The sequence below is a fragment of the Sinocyclocheilus rhinocerous genome, unplaced genomic scaffold (genome assembly GCF_001515625.1).
Source record: "Sinocyclocheilus rhinocerous isolate Xijiao unplaced genomic scaffold, SAMN03320098_v1.1 scaffold153, whole genome shotgun sequence".
Lineage (NCBI taxonomy): Eukaryota > Metazoa > Chordata > Actinopteri > Cypriniformes > Cyprinidae > Sinocyclocheilus > Sinocyclocheilus rhinocerous.
The window spans coordinates 620,659-637,229 of NW_015660878.1; positions in this window are offsets into that span (position 1 = coordinate 620,659).

Genomic DNA, 16,571 nt, shown 5'->3' on the forward strand with positions numbered 1-16,571 from the left:
AGCACACCTCGTTTTTCAGACCGATGAGTTTTGTAAAAATCGACGCGTTTCAGAAGGGCGGGGCATAGAAGAGAAACAATAATGTACAGTATATGGAAAATAATGTGTTTTTTTAACCTTAAACCGCATAAACACATTTCATTACACCAAATACACAAAATAATGTTCTTTTTAGCAACATCATATGACCCCTTTAAACAGTGTTTTCAAGCTTTGAAGTTATAATTTGTATCATACATCTAAACTTAAAGTGACCCTATTATGGCTTATGGAAGGTTCATATTTTGGTTTTGGGAGTCCCCAACAACCGGTTGACATGCATGCAAGGTCAAAAAACACTTTCATTTTCTTATTTGTTTTTGGGATTCGTTTTAAAAACGACTAGTTTAAATGACTCGAGTCCACTCTTTATTTTGAGAGACAATAACTTTATACACGGTGCACTTTCAGATTTAAAACTTTGCAGGATGTTTTCATTCACTTAGCTGTGTTACACACTGCATGAAAGGTAATTTTCAAAAATCCATAATAGGGGCACTTTAAGGACTGTCATAACTCAGCAAATGATTCACCCACCCACAAGTATATCACAAAACACTTCTAGAAATTTAAATGCTGGTATAACGCTAGGAACAGCAAGGTTATAGGTTCCAACCTGGTCTCATGAGAAGCTATAGGAAATTTTGAGAAAAATAAATAAAAAATAAAAGTCATATGTCTGAAGTCACGATTTTTGACAATACAAACTATTACCAGTTTAGAGTGGTTTTTGAAGTTGCTTTGGATAAAAAGCCTGCCAGCTGAACAAATATACATTTTGTGTTCTTCAACTTCTATATAAATATGCCTCTTTTTTTTTTTTTTACCTCAGTGTTATGCTGAACACCGCATGGTGCATTGCCACTTAACTAATGGTATCTTGTAGCTATGTGTTTAAGATATCTGCTTCATTAGGCCTTATTCTGTTGACTGCACACATAAGGCATCATGCCATGTAATTGTAGGCACTAAAGAGATCCAGTCATTCTTTGCTCCTGTCATCTTTCTCCGCAGAGTATCTTTGAAGCGAGAAGTTAGTCCTGTCTCAAGCTGAGTGAAGAGCAAGACGTCTTCTCCCTCCTTACAATTACACCACTGTCACGCTAAACAGCTGCATGTCATGTTGCCATTGTGCTCGTGTTTTTGTCAGGCATTGCAGGTACGAGCAACATCCTTATCGCTGCTGGAACATATTCTGGTCTTTACATATGCATGAGCTGCACGAGAAAGTGCGGCGCGGAGAACTAGTTGATAAAGAATGTGGACTGATGAGATATTCACCTACTGACACGCTGCCGTTTGCTGGCTTCTCCTAGTAATATGTTTTACCTCGTGTTTACCATTCCAGAGAGAAATGTGGGGCTGTGCAACTTTGCCAGAGGAGCACATGAGAGATGTCAATCAATGTGGGAAAAGGGATTTAAAGATGTCGTGCTGCAGTCAGAGATTTAAAAGTGTGGTCTGTGTCAGGTGTCAACAACCTCACCATCAGAATAGTAATGCTGCAAGACACATATCATAAGTGTTTGATTTGCACCTCACCTGAAGAACGCTAACTGCTTTTCCTTTAGACTTAGAAGTAGTTTCACATTTAATTAAACAAACAAACACAAAATTGACTTTGAACACTAAGGCTGCCTAGTGTAAAAAAGACTTCTTGGCTCTTCAACACTTGCATTTATGAATTTCAATTATATGAAGTATTTCTATCAAGTTGAACTAGGTAATCTTTAAGTGGTGTGCATATTATGAATTCAGAATAAATACAGAGTATTTAATTAAAAACAACAATGTATGAATGTTTAAAACTTTGTTTGGTAAATGGCAAAGCAGCTTTCATTTGCTTTGGCATTAATTGAACACATTTTATAGACTGCAAAGTTAAGCATAGAACACAACTGTTCAAAGGTTTAGGTCAGCAAGATCTTTCTAAAGAAATTACTTTTATTCAGCAAAGATGCATTCAATTAATCAAATGTGACAGTAAATAACATTATAGCCTATTCATAAAAAGAAAAGAAAACTCCTGGAAAAACGAATGCATGATGGTTTCCACAAAAATATTAAACAACCGTTTTCAAAACTGATAATAAAAATAAATGTTTCTTGAGCATCAAATCAGCATATTAGAATGAAGGATAATGTGACACTAAAGATTGGAGCAATGGCTGCTGGAAAAATGAGCTCTGTTAAATTTTTAATAATATTTCACAAAATTACTGTTTTACTGTATTTTTGTATCAAATAAATGCAGCCTAGGTGAGGATAAAAGATCTTTTTGAAAAAAAAAAAAAACAGACTTTGGTAGTGTAAAAATAATTTAAAATAAAAATAAATCAATTTTAACCCATTTGATTAAATGTTACAGTCTTATTTATTTACTTATATATTTTACAGATATTTATTCTTATTTGAATAAATATCACATTTTCCAGGATTTATTGGTTGACTGATTTTCTTTTATTTCATTTTATTTATTTACCTTATGTAAATATCTATTTTAAACCATTTGATTAAATGTTACATTTTCAATTATTTATTTATTTATTTTTTCTTTGCAAGGGCAACAAAGCATATTATTATATCCTTATATACAAATTTCAGGGTGACAAGATCATTTTTAATGTTGAAGTACTTTTGCACATCTGAGTTAAGGTTAAGGTTAGGCTTTAACGCAGATACAACTCAAAACATCACAACCAGCATCTGTTTGTCCAACCTTTGGCAGATGAGGGAATGTTCAGGAAACCTATTTGAAAGTATTCATTATTTTTGCTACTTTGCACGTTGCTCGTCTAATCACAGTCAGACTTAGTGTCTAACCATTTTGACTTTAGTCGGAACGTTTTATAACTTTCTTCCCTTAAAAAATAACCAAAAAATAATAATTAATCACAGCTTCATGTTATTTAATGTCTTTACAAATGACATTCTAAGTTTGTACTTACTGTTTAAGTGACATTTTGCAACAACTCTAGGTTATAGCACACAACAACCTAATAATACATGTTATTGCGAGATCATTGATGCGAGGGTCGCATGAGGCAAAGCAAAACAGGGTAACTAGGTCTTTGGCTGTACAATCTTTTGTTGATTTGTATAATTCACTGTTTTAGAGCGAGACAGGGAAGGAGAGCACTTGTACGAGAGCGAACCGAACACAAATAATGCAGTATGATTTCCCAAAAGGACCTGTTAATGGCCAACACATGAATTGATCTCTCACCAGTCTCACCAGTAATTGGGATGCCGACTGTGGTGTCACTTTATTGATTTTTCACTGGTTGCCAACTTGCACCCAGGTTGTAGGACAACGATGACTAAATAACAGCCAGACCAATGATCTTAATGCTAGGAGCCAAGCACAGCTATTGATTTCATTACTGAATGCCTCCTAGGCTCCAAGCACATACATTTTTGTATCGACCCAAGGCGGCGTCTACATTTCTTCCAGCACTGTCACATGCACTGTGCCTGGACATTCAAAAGCAGAACGCTGAGTCCGTACAAATACTTGTTTCGGTGCATGTCTACGCCATAAATTTCACATAATGCAATCAGCATGTGAAGGTGACCTGCTTTGACAGGGCTGACAGATTTATGTCGCCAAAACACGTCAACCTCTGTTTATTACATGGTTCTCAGGAATACTTGATTCTGATTTGCTAACTGTGGCATTATGCAAAATATATTTGCATAATGAATACTAAACAGTATGTTTGACCACTGTCCATGTCAACGGTGCTACCAAAGTCCATGTCAAGGAAAGTCAGGTCACTCTGCGGCCATATTTGCAATTCCTCCAAGCAGTTATTTCAGGCATGCAAGACCAACTCCTAGTTACTTGAATGGTGAAATACTGAAATCTTGTTTCTTATGCTAAAATAGTACTTAAAGCAAGCATTTCAGGTACAGCCAGTGCAGTTGCGAGCGCAAGTCTCATGACGCTGAAGCCGTTTATACTCGTCACTGGCAGATGTGCCTTTTTTTTTTCTTTAGCCACCAATGAACTACTTTAAGGCAAAATTGCTGATCATAAAACTATGAAAGCCCATTTCCATTACATAAGAAAGACAATCTTGGTAATATGAGTTAATAATGAGATAAAAAGTCAAAATTATGAGATACTGCAGTAAGAATCGCCTTGGAGAACTTGCAATTTTAGTATATGATGGTCATAAAACTATGAAAGCCCATTTCCGTTACATAAGAAAGAAAATCTTGGTAATATGAGTTAATAATGAGATTAAAAGTCAAAATTATGAGATATTGCAGTAAGAATAGCCTTGGAGAATTTGTCATTTTAGTTTATAGTGGTCATAAAACTATGAAAGCCCATTTCTGCCACATAGGAAGGAAAAACTTGGTAATTTCAGTTAATAATGAGATTTAAAAAAATTATGAGATACTGCAGTAAGAATAGCCTCGGAGAACTTGCAATTGGAAACTATGAAAGCCCATTTCTGCCACATAATAAGGAAAAATGTGGTAATATGAGTTAATAATGAGATAAAAAGTCAAAATTATGAGATAAAAAGTCAATTATGAGTTAAAAAGTCAGCATATTAGATACTTGATATAAAGGGCAAAAATGGTAAGCCCAAAAATAAAACAAACAAATCAATCAATCAACCCTTACTTTGACCATCCATTCAGGATGTACCCCGCCTGTGGTCCAAGATGCTGGGATACGATCCAGCGATTCCAGCCCCCCTCAACCCTGCAAAGAATAAAGCGGTATGGCAAATGGATGGATGGATGGACCTTGCTGAATGTTAGAGATACCCTTTGTTCATCTGTACTGCAACCACAAACATCTAGCAAAGATACCTAAAGTTACCAAATGGTGATATTACAGAAACATGACAGCTTCTGTTTAAGAATCTTGTGTACTCATGAAAGTTGTCCTACAGCTCCTGTAGGCGTCTGTTAAGTTCTTTCAGTCTTTAATAATCTATCCATTGACAATGACCCTTAACTAGCAGAGCCATTAGGAAAAGAAGCCACTTGCTCTGCACTTAATTACGCCAAACACTGGTGCTCATTATCGTAAAGAGCTTGTTTCCCCATCAGCTTCACCTAAACTCTGAGTTTAATGACAAAATTAGTCAACCTGCACAATTGCTAATGATCAGTTATGAAAATCAAACACACAAATGCCAGTTAAGTGGAGATTCAAAAGTCACTTTCAGAAAACATTACCATCACAAATCTACTCATGTACATATTTCAAAAAGCACTGTATCGAAATATGTCTGATGCACTTGGAAAGCATGGTGCTTGCAACAGGTTGTGGGTTCGAATCCCAGGAAACACATACTGATAAAGTGTATCTGTAAATCACTTTAGATAAATGTTTCAGCCAAAAGCATACATTAATGGGATTTACTAAGAAACAGAAACAATTCTATCTTTCGAAAGATCATATAAGTGATGTGACATGTGGCCAAGTATGGTTACCCATACTAGGAATTAGTGCTCTGCATTTAACCCATCCTAAGTGCACACACACAGCAGTGAACACACACACACCGTGAACACACACCCGGAGCAGTGGGCAGCCATTTATGCTGCGGCGCCCGGGGAGCAGTTGGGGGTTCGGTGCCTTGCTCAAGGGCACCTCAGTCGTGGTATTGAAGGTGGGAGAGAGCGCTGTACATTCACTCCCCACCACCTACAATCCCTGCTGGACCTGAGACTCGGACCTGGGTTACGAGTCCGACTCTCTAACCATTAGGCCACGACTTCCCCATGTTGCATTTGCATGTTAACAAATATTAAAATTTTAAAAACTGCAACTACAGGCAAAGTTTAGCAAAACTAAATATTTAAAAGTAAGTATTTCAGTCAATGAACTCTCTGTTAATCATCTCATATTTCCGACAGTAGCTTGACACCTTTCCGTGGCACGGGCCTACGAGTATGTTACGTCAGAGTAGTCATGGGCGGAAGGTCTCATATCGGATATGGCTCCGGGGTGCAAATTAAGATAATTACGTACTGTGAATTCCTCGATAAGTGGCCCTCCAAACACAGACGATACCGTGTTCACGCTTACTTAATGCACATCTGAACAAAAGCGAGTGCTCCTGCTAGGCGTAACGCTTGGGCCTCAGCGCTCTGCAGGAGGGCTCGTCTCATTAGGATGCTTATTTTAACGAAGCGTCTCCACGCTGCAGATCACTGCGTGGCCCCATGGATCCGCTCTCCTCCTCACAAAGGGAAATAAATCTCTTTTCGGCAGGATAATTACCAAGATAATTTTATCCGTAATGATGCTTGTCAGTCAGGAGAGCTGATGAAATTAGAGATGTTCTTGTGTAAGGGAAAAAAAGAGAGAAAATCCCAGCAGATTTATCTGTCAAGAATGAAAAGAGATGAATAAAGAAACTAGCGAAAGAACTTTCTTGTCTTCAACCTTACCCATAATGGTGTTCGGATGAATCTTATACACACATCAGGGTGTTCTTAAAGGAACGGTTCACCTAAATGTGAAAATTCTGTCATTAATTCATAGAATTATATAGAAATATAACTTCTTCCTGTAGCTCAAACAGTACAGCATGGTGCAAATTCATGGGTTTGAATCCCAAGGAAAGGAAAAACTGATCAAATATGTGTAATATAAATGCAATGATGCTTTAGATAAAAGCGTCTGCCAAATGTTTGGATGTAAATGTTTATGTTGTTCCAAACCTATGATTTTTTTTCTGAGAAAGGAACATTTTTGCAGCTCTTGCCACATAGTTGATATAGTGACCTTATCTGTAAAGCTCTAAAATGCACCAAAACATTTAAAAAGCTGTACAAATGGCTCAACATGACTAATGCACAATATTTTTATACTTGACAGATAAAATGTCAAAGAGCAAAAAGTTTGTCAAACATCAAAACAGTAAAAAAAGAAAAATAAATACAGCGGGTGAAATAAGTATTGAACACGTCACCATTTTTCTCAGTAAATATATTTCTAAAGGTGCTGTTGACATAATTTTCACCAGATGTCGGTAACAACCCAAGTCATCCATTCATACAAAGTTATGTGTAATAAAATGGAATGACACAGGGAAAAAGTATTAAGCTACTGAAATGTATTTATTACTTTGTACAAAAGCCTTTGTTGGTATGATAGCTTCAAGACGCCTCCTGTATGGAGAAATTTGTTGCATGCATTGCTCAGGTGTGATTTTGACCCATTCTTCCACAGAGTCTTAAAATATTGAGGGTTCTGTGGGCCTCTTCTATGAACTCTGATCTTTAGTTCTTATTTTCTATTGGATTCAAGTCAGGTGATTGGCTGGGCTATTCTAGCAGCTTTGTTTTCTTTTTCTGAAGCCATTTGAGAGTTTCCTTGGCTGTTGTTGGGATCATTGTCTTGCTGAAATGTCCACCCTTGTTTCATCTTCATCATCCTGGTACTGTAGGTGTTGGGACTGAACCAGCTAATATTCATTTCCACTGACTAGGGGCAGGATTGCTAGATAGATTTCTGCTGGTGTCTTGGCTTTCCATGTCTTTTTGCACCTACATTTCTTCATGTGTTCAATACTTTTTATCTGTGTCATTCCATTTTATTACACATAACTTAATTTCTGAACTTATTTGTTTTGTTTTCTTTGTATGTATGGATTACTTGGGTTGTTACCGACATCTGGTGAATATTTCATGTCAACAGCACCTTTAAAAATATATTTACTGAGAAAGTAAAAGTACTGAGTTACTGTGTTCAATACTTATTTTACCTGCTGTATATATTTAGAAATATTTATATTAAAAAAACTGTACAATTTGTAAATAAATATATATATGTATATTTATATATTTATGTTCTGTGAAAAAAAATCAGTTTTGGAATGAAAGTGTGAGTAAATGGTAACAGAATTTTCATTTTTCAGTGCACTAACCATTTAACCTTTCTAAAGTCAGCTGAAGTATTGAATAATTTTAAGTAACAGAATGAATGACCGTTGTTGACTTTATATTAATGTTGGTGTTAGAGATAAAGCAGTCTCTTGGCTGGTACATAATAAACGCCTGCTTTCCATCAGTGGACATCATATATATCTTGACATTTCATTTGCTGTTTACACACACACACACACACACACACCTGGCAGTAAACGTAGACACGCTCAACTTTATAGTTAAATGCTAGGAAAAGCTAGCACAGCCTTTTAACCACAAAAAAAAGCACTTGATCGCAACATAGAAAGCAAGAGAGCCAATACTTACTCTAGTGGCACTGCAACAGCACAGCTTTGATCTTAGATGTGAATTCTCTTAACTTGTCTGGGCTTTCAAAAAAGGGCTACTTAAATTAATTCAGAGATGCCGCTTCTCTCCGACATGGCAAAGGTAGAGCCCTCCTGTGGATTTGGAAAGATAAAAGGTGCTCAAACAGACATCACGACAGGTTTGTTATATTACTTAGCATAAGCACTGCCAAGCAGCCCTTAAAGGAATAGACATCTTGTGTTTTTCCCTTTAAACAACAAAAAATTAACAGTGAGGAAGTGGGACCCTGCTCTTGTGTTGTATCACTCAACAAAGGCGCGTGAACAATCGCTTATTATGTCAAACTTTGACAATGACAGAATTGGAACAGGGCTTCTTCAGCGCTCCGTCCCCCACTGGGAGCCCCCCCTACACACACAACTCCGGAAAGAAAGTTTACTTTCCTTGTCATATGAAATTACATTTGCATTTGCCGAGCATAGCAGTCCATTCGAATGGAAACCATGAGGTTTGTTGTGAAACACATGAAAGATCTTTAAGTTTGGTCATAATGTTGAATAGCTCATCTTACTTATAAAAACTGCTATGTATGTGTTTAATTGTTCAGAGATTTGTGTAAATATTATGTATATTCCTTTACATAAGTACATAAGTTCAACAGCCCTAGGCGGAGTAACTATGCTCATATTCAATACAATTGCGAATATGATCTTGCTAACTGAACTTTGTATAAAAGCAGTAAGTTAAGACTAAGTTAGATTTTAGAAACGATATTTACTGTAGTTTGGTTCACATATTAAAAAGTTAACCATGAAAGCAAAGCAGATCCATTGCAACAGCACAGTGTTTCATGTTCTGGAATGAATCAGTTCCCTTTCAGTCAGTCACGTTCTACGTTACGTCAGTCGTGACTGACAAATTGGGATCTCGCCCGAGAGCCCAATCACCTTCGAGTGTAAACTAAACACTAATGAATTGGTTGAGTGAATAAGTCAATGACTCACTTATAAATAATTGTTTCATTTTGGAATAAATCAATGTTTTCTAATGAATTGGTTGAGTGAATAAGTCAATGTCTCACTCATAAATACAGTTATTTGTTTCATTTTGGAGTGAGTCAGTATTTTCTAATGAATTGGTTGAGTGAATAAGTCAATGAATCACTCATAAAGACAGTCACCTGGTGTCATATACTGGCATAACAATGTAATATAAAACTGTTATATGCGTCTAAAGAACCTTTCTCAGGTTGGCAGACCACTTCACCAATAAATGGTATTTTTTAATATTTTCAATTAGCAAATCAACTCAAAGGCATCACTGATGGACTGCCACTTTTATAAAATAAAGTGAACATTTCTATAAACTGCAAAAGTTGGCATCACTCTAAATATTCTGTAATGTTTTGCTTGTTATTCGCACTAAACTCCACCTCTATGGCAGCAATAAAACTTCAAATGACTTCAAACGAGGAAGCACAGACAGGATGAAGTCTGCTGTGGTAAAACGAATACACCTCAAACAGAGTCATTAGAACGAAAGGGTTCACAAATTTAAGCCGTAAAGGGGACTAAAGATCGATTGTGGGGGATTTCGGCTGGCATCACAGCGTGAGAACGGCAGCCGGATGTTTGCCGCACTGTAAGGAGGGGTCTAACCTCCATTCGGTGTGCTAGCTGGCGGCCCCAATCATTGACAGGAAGGAGCGGGCCGCCAGGGCATTGATTGATTAATCAAAGCTAATGTTCTTTTGATCAGCGGGGGCTGCCCTATTAACCAGCGAAGGAAAGAGGGGGAGAAATTCTCCATCTTTTATTTACCCGCTTGCGAGGTCCCCCGATGGCTTCCATCGCTGACTTCAAAGGAGACTGTGACAATTCTGTCACAGTTTTGACTGATAGAAAAAAAAAGTTTTATATATATTTTCCCTCGACAGTAGATTTTGTTTAATCGTTTCCAGCCTCGCTCGGTTTTAATATGTGTCGAGGAAGAGAATACAAGTCTCATGTTTTCTTCATGACTGTTTCCTTTCTCGTCTAGTGGGTTGTCCTCTTTTTCACACTGTGCCATTTTATGCCGTGCACTGCCTGTCACAAGGACACCCAGGGAAACTTCATGCAACTTTTTGTTGTTTGCTATAATTTATCCCCTTGTTCCAGGTTGGAGTGCACAGACTTTCAGTGTCAAGAATGTGTTGTGAGAGGCCTAAAATGACAGTGTTTAACACTGTATATACAATCCTCCCCAAAGAAAAACACTATTATTCATTTGTGTGCAAATCTTTTGATATTTACAAATAATTTCAGAGTCAGTGTTAACACATTTTTTGTAACAGAAAACGATTGATTAATACTACATACTAATACTAATACTACATAGTAATAGTAATACTACATAGTTTTTATTATTAAATAATATTACTTATTATTATTATTGGTTGTTGTTTTATTTACATTTTTAGATTTTAAAAAGTTATAGTGTGCAATGGGACAGCAGTTTTGGAAGTTAGTTCAGAGAAAAGGTCTGATGTTTATAGTATATATACATAAATTTTATGTGTATATACAATCAAACCAAAAATTATTCAGACACCGAATATAATTTGTGATATTTGTTTACTAGTGGGTGCAGGACACTATAGTTCATTTATGTAAGTGAGTATAGCAAAATAAAGTAAACTGTTACATATTATACCCAAAAATTCTTCAAACAGTGGACTACCAGTAAAATTGATAAAAATTTGGAACCAAAAATTTATTTAGACACTTTGACCTGACCATGTTTTTTCTTTAATTGCTAATGTGACCTTTTTACACCACAGACTGAACAAAATTAAGCATTGCTTGGTAATTGGTTGACCTAAATTGGTATCATCTATTTGTGTACTTAAATTTAACAGCTGACAGCTATTCAACCTAATTTAATACATACCTTTCTATCAAAGTTAATAATAATTTATGTATTTAGCAGACACTTTTATCCAAAGCAACTTATGCCGAGTTCACACTGCACGATTTTCAAAGACGTCGCATCACTGTTGGTTTCACACTGAACGACTATCTGGGGTAGCATTCAGTTGTTGCTGTGTTCACACTGCACGATGGAACGACGACAGGAGGTTACACACTGTATGACTTTACAATAGGGAGAATCACCGATAACTCTGTCTGGTGCAGGGTTGCCAGGTTTTCGCTACAAAACCCACCCAATTACTACTCAAAACTAGCCTGAAAATAGCCCAATCGCTTTCGAGGGGGTCCCCCAGTAAAAATCACGTTCCGGGGTAAAATACACATTTTTTTGGCGGGGTTCTCCTGGTACAATTCACATTCCAGGGCCTAAATATCACATTATTGGGGTCGCTTCAACCTGCTGACATAAAAAACAACCGGCGGCAATCGCGGATTTGGCAACACTGGTCCGCAAACTACGTTTCATATAACTCCTCCCCGAACTTCCCCCTGCCCTGTATCTTGGTCTCTCATTGGCTGTTGTACAGGTAAGACAGTTGTATGTACAGGTATATTATGTGCAAATTGAAATGTAGACTGAGTATGTGTGTTATGTGTGTTAATTGTTCCATAATTCCCAAAAAGAATTTTGGTCGATTGCTTCTTCAATTTTGTTTATTTTTATTTTGATGTGATCAGTTTTCTTCTGTATTAATAGTGACTTGTATAGTTTAAGGGTTTGTTGATATGTGGCTCGTATTTGTTGGTTTGCCGGGTCTCTGTGTTTTTTATTTGATAATGATCGTAATTCTTTTCTTAGTTTTTGGCATTCTTTATCGAACCAAGCATCTTTAGCTGTTTCTTTTTTACATCTGTAATTTTTTCTTTTTCTGAGGGCTTTTCTGACCACTGTAGAAAAGATTTTAGTTAACTGTTCAGTTGCTGAATTGGTACTTCTCTTCTCTTCACTAAACGTGGTCAAGAGAAAGGAGTCTATCATGTTCTCAGCTTGGGTGCTGTGGAGCGCAGCTTCATACTGGGCAGGACTGTCTTTACTCCATATGAATTTGGGGGGGAGCGGATATGATTTAACTTTCTGTTCTGAAGAGGGCAGATGATTCCCTGACCTGTTGAGACTGAGGATTATGTGACTGTGGTCTGATAATGGCAGCTGTGGCATGACTGTGAAATAATTGATCTTACTTTGGTCTATATCTGTGATGGCGTAATCTACTCTGCTGCTGCCTAGATGTGAGCAGTATGTAAATCGACCCAGGGAGTCACCCTTTCTTCTGCCATTAACTATGTATAGGCCCAGGCTTTTGCAGAGCTGCAGGGCTTGTTTTCCATGTCTGTTTACTGTGTTGTCATAATTCTGGCGTGTTTTGGCAAAACGTTTTTGTTGACGATTTATGCCGAGTTCACACTGCACGATTTTCAAAGACGTCGCATCACTGTTGGTTTCACACTGAACGACTGAGATCTGGTGTAGCATTCAGTTGTTGCGGTGTTCACACTGCACGATGGATCGGCGACAGGGGGTTTCACACTGCATGACTTCACAATAGGAAGAATCGCCGACAGCTCTGTCTGGTGCAGGGTTGCCAGGTTTTCGCTACAAAACCCGCCCAATTACTACTCAAAACTAGCCTGAAAATTGCCCAATTGCTTTCGAGGGGGTCCCCCAGTAAAAATCACGTTCGGGGGTAAAATACACGTTTTTTTGGCGGGGTTCTCCTGGTACAATTCACATTCCAGGGCCTAAATATCACGTTATTGGGGTCACTTCAACCTGCTGACATGAAAAACAACCACGGCAATCGCTGATTTGGCAACACTGGTCCGCAAACTACGTTTCATATAACTCCTCCCCGAACTTCCCGCTGTCCTGTATCTTGGTCTCTCATTGGCTGTAGGTCATCGCCGATGTGCTTTTCAGTCAGAAATCATTTCACACAGCGTGATTGTGAATCGCCGACAGCTCCAGATATTTAGCATGCCAAATATTTCACGGGCGGCGGCGACGATTCTCTCAGATCGCGTCTTTGATAATTCACACTGCGTGATTGTCACTCGCGTGAACGAGCACCGATTTGCCTCCGATTTCAGGCATTTGTCGGCGATTTCGCAAAACCTGTCGGCGAGTGAAAAATCGGGCTAAATTATTTTTACTAGTATGTGTGTTTTCTGGGAATTTAACCCACAACCTTTTGCGCTGCTAATGCCGAGTTCACACTGCACGATTTTCAAAGATGTCGCACCTCTGTTGGTTTCACACTGAACGACTATCTGGGGTAGCATTCAGTTGTTGTTGTGTTCACACTGCACGATGGAACGATGACAGGAGGTTACACATTGCATGACTTTACAATAGGAAGAATCGCCGACAGCTCTGTCTGGTGCAGGGTTGCCAGGTTTTCGCTACAAAACCCGCCCAATTACTACTCAAAACTAGCCTGAAAATATCCCAATTGCTTTCGAGGGTGTCCCCCAGTAAAAAAAACTAAGGCACAAGATACAACTTTATATGATCGTTGACCAATAAGAATTTCTTGTTTTGTTAGCACAGAAAAATAATTAGTTACCGCGACATATTTTTGTTTGATATTTACAATGATTTAGCTATTGATATCTAAAACAATACAAGATCATTTTTAAAATATCGGAAAATAAAAAGACATTACAAATACAATATATAAACACAAACAGAAAGTTGGACATAGATGAGCATAGAAACTAATTATTCCAAAGTTTGTGAACGTCAGTAGTCATCTCAAAATTACAGTAATACCTGCATGCCATAAACACCCTTTGACTATTTTCACAATATAGCACGGCCTCTTGTACCTCAATGGTTAATTAAACTTGTGCTATTGAGTACAACAACTTTAACTAAGATAAACTCAAAAGAGCCTACAAAAACATTCACCTCAAACTGAAGGGCATCTTCTTGGCTGCAGCACACGTTTGTGGACACAACAAGACAATCAACTGAACACCATCCCACCCCAGAAGGGACGTTTGCAGGCCCAGTGGTGTTTCATATCATGTTCAAAGTTCCTAAAAGTACACTGGTTCCTTTCTTTACTTCCAGAAGGAGAGAGATACACCTGAGTGTAGACTAAGTGAAGTGTCCTTCTCCATTTTGTTTCATGTTGTTTGACTCTCAAAGTGATGAGCAGGTGGAAAACTGAAGGTCTTTTTGCCAGATCCTTGAGGTTCTTAAGCCTTTCGAAGGTCTCTGAGGGAAACGGTTATATCTAATATTTAATAAAAAAAGTTAAGAAGCAACTCTCTCCACACATATACAAACATACACAAGCAACTTAAAACACAAACGCCACTTACAAGTTGTGTGAAGTCGCCTTTGTCTTTCCTCTTCTGTTCTCTTTGGCTCCCCTTCCTTTCTCATTTGAGAGCCTATTTCTTGCTCAACCCCTGCCCTTGAGTTTTTCCCAATGTCAGCACACACTTCAAACACCAGCTGACAAGCTCAGAAGAGTCCGCTGAGAATCCCCATTCCAAACAATTATTCCGTCTCCTACACACCGGCAGATCTCTTCCCAGCATTACGGCTAATAAAAAGATCCCTTTGACCTGTCAACAACGCAGTGGACTTGCTGATAAATTTACCCCTTGTCGGCAGGTTTATATATAGTAATGCTTGTATATGTTTAATATATAAGAACGAGCAGTGCTGATGCCGATTCCTAGAACCGAGAACGCCTGAAGAGCATGTTTGGGTTGTGCGAACTCTCTCTCTCTGTATCTTCAACCTTTGGCAGGCTTCAGGCAGTGACTGTACCTGGAAAAGTTTTGTTAAACAAACAGCAGGCTTTCATCTTGTGAAACTAAATCATTTAATATAGATTAAAGCTGGGGTAAAACACCTCAGGAAACCTGTCCGCAGTCAGGCTGCATGAACCCAGATCCACCGTGAGTGACGAGCTTCTCTAGATACAGATGCTCATGTGAAGAACCTCTCTACCCAAGCACACTCTTAAAAATAAAGCCTCCAAGTGGAGGTTTTAACAGCAACCATTTTGATTTCCTAAAGGCCCTTTCAGTAAACAGTTCTTAAAAGAAAGATTTTTTTCTGAATGAAGAACATTTTAAAAGTCCACTGTATATTTTTTCACTATAAAGAACCTAATGTGGAATGGAAAGGTTTCATGGATGTTGAAGGTTCTTCACGGAACCATCAATGTCAATAAAGAACCATTACTTTTAAGAGTGTAATCTGAACCTTTTTTAGTCTTGTTTGATTTTACTTTGGGAAAAGTTTCCCCAAAAGCCTGGATGTATAAATTTAAAATATACAAATTGGTCCAATCTAAGCACATTTCATGATGTGCAAACCTGCATTTTAAAACAGCATTTATAAAATTGCCCAAACGGCCTCACAGGAGTCAATAATTACACTCACTGATTAGAACCAAGACGATCAATAAAGATCAACGCCATGTTTTTGGAGTATCCATCAAATGTTGTAATCTGCGAATGGAGCTTGATCTTTCAGTGCCCCTCCCTGAAACTCATCTCCACCACCTGAACCTCTCCTCTGTAGCCTTTTTTTCATTTGTATGGAGCACAGACAAGTATTTCCATATTGATTGTGCAGCAAATTTGGCCTTTTGTTTGGCAAAACCCAAAGCCAGTCTGAAATAAGCCTTGTTAATGTATATAAGGTTGCACATGTTCAGTTTCTCACTTATGAAGAGGCTGAGGGCTTGAGTTTGGTCACTGCAAACACCAATTATCAACTAGCATTATGTTCAGGCAGTTGTAAAAGGCCAGAGAAAACTTTAGAGAAAACTTTAAAAAAATATATCCAATGGATTCAATTGGCTCAAGACAACTTTTGGTACTCAATTAGGTGCCTAATTAGAAATGACAGACAGCTATTTTAGTACATCTTAATCCTGAAAAATATGTTAATTATTGCCATTTCCAGCTGAAATGAACACAGCGGTGGTAAAACACTAATAATTTGTATATCACTCGCAAATTATTGGGACAGATTATTAATTAATAAAGACTTGTTTTCATGCAGTTCCATGTACTCTACTATATTATGACCTCAAAGCATCTACCATAGCACATGATTCGTAAACGAATATATTTTAACTTTTTCAGCACATAAGTAGCTTCATATGCATGGATTTTCTGACATTGTAAACTTGCTCGGTAGCTCACCTGGTACAGCATTGCACTTGCGGCATTTCTTGCAAAACATCATTTTGTAGAACTGTCGTCTCAGGCACATTTTTCCCGATGAGCCTAGGTTGTTCATTTAACAAGCTAACAGTGTAGCCCACTAGCTTAGCATAATGCTAACGGGCTAAC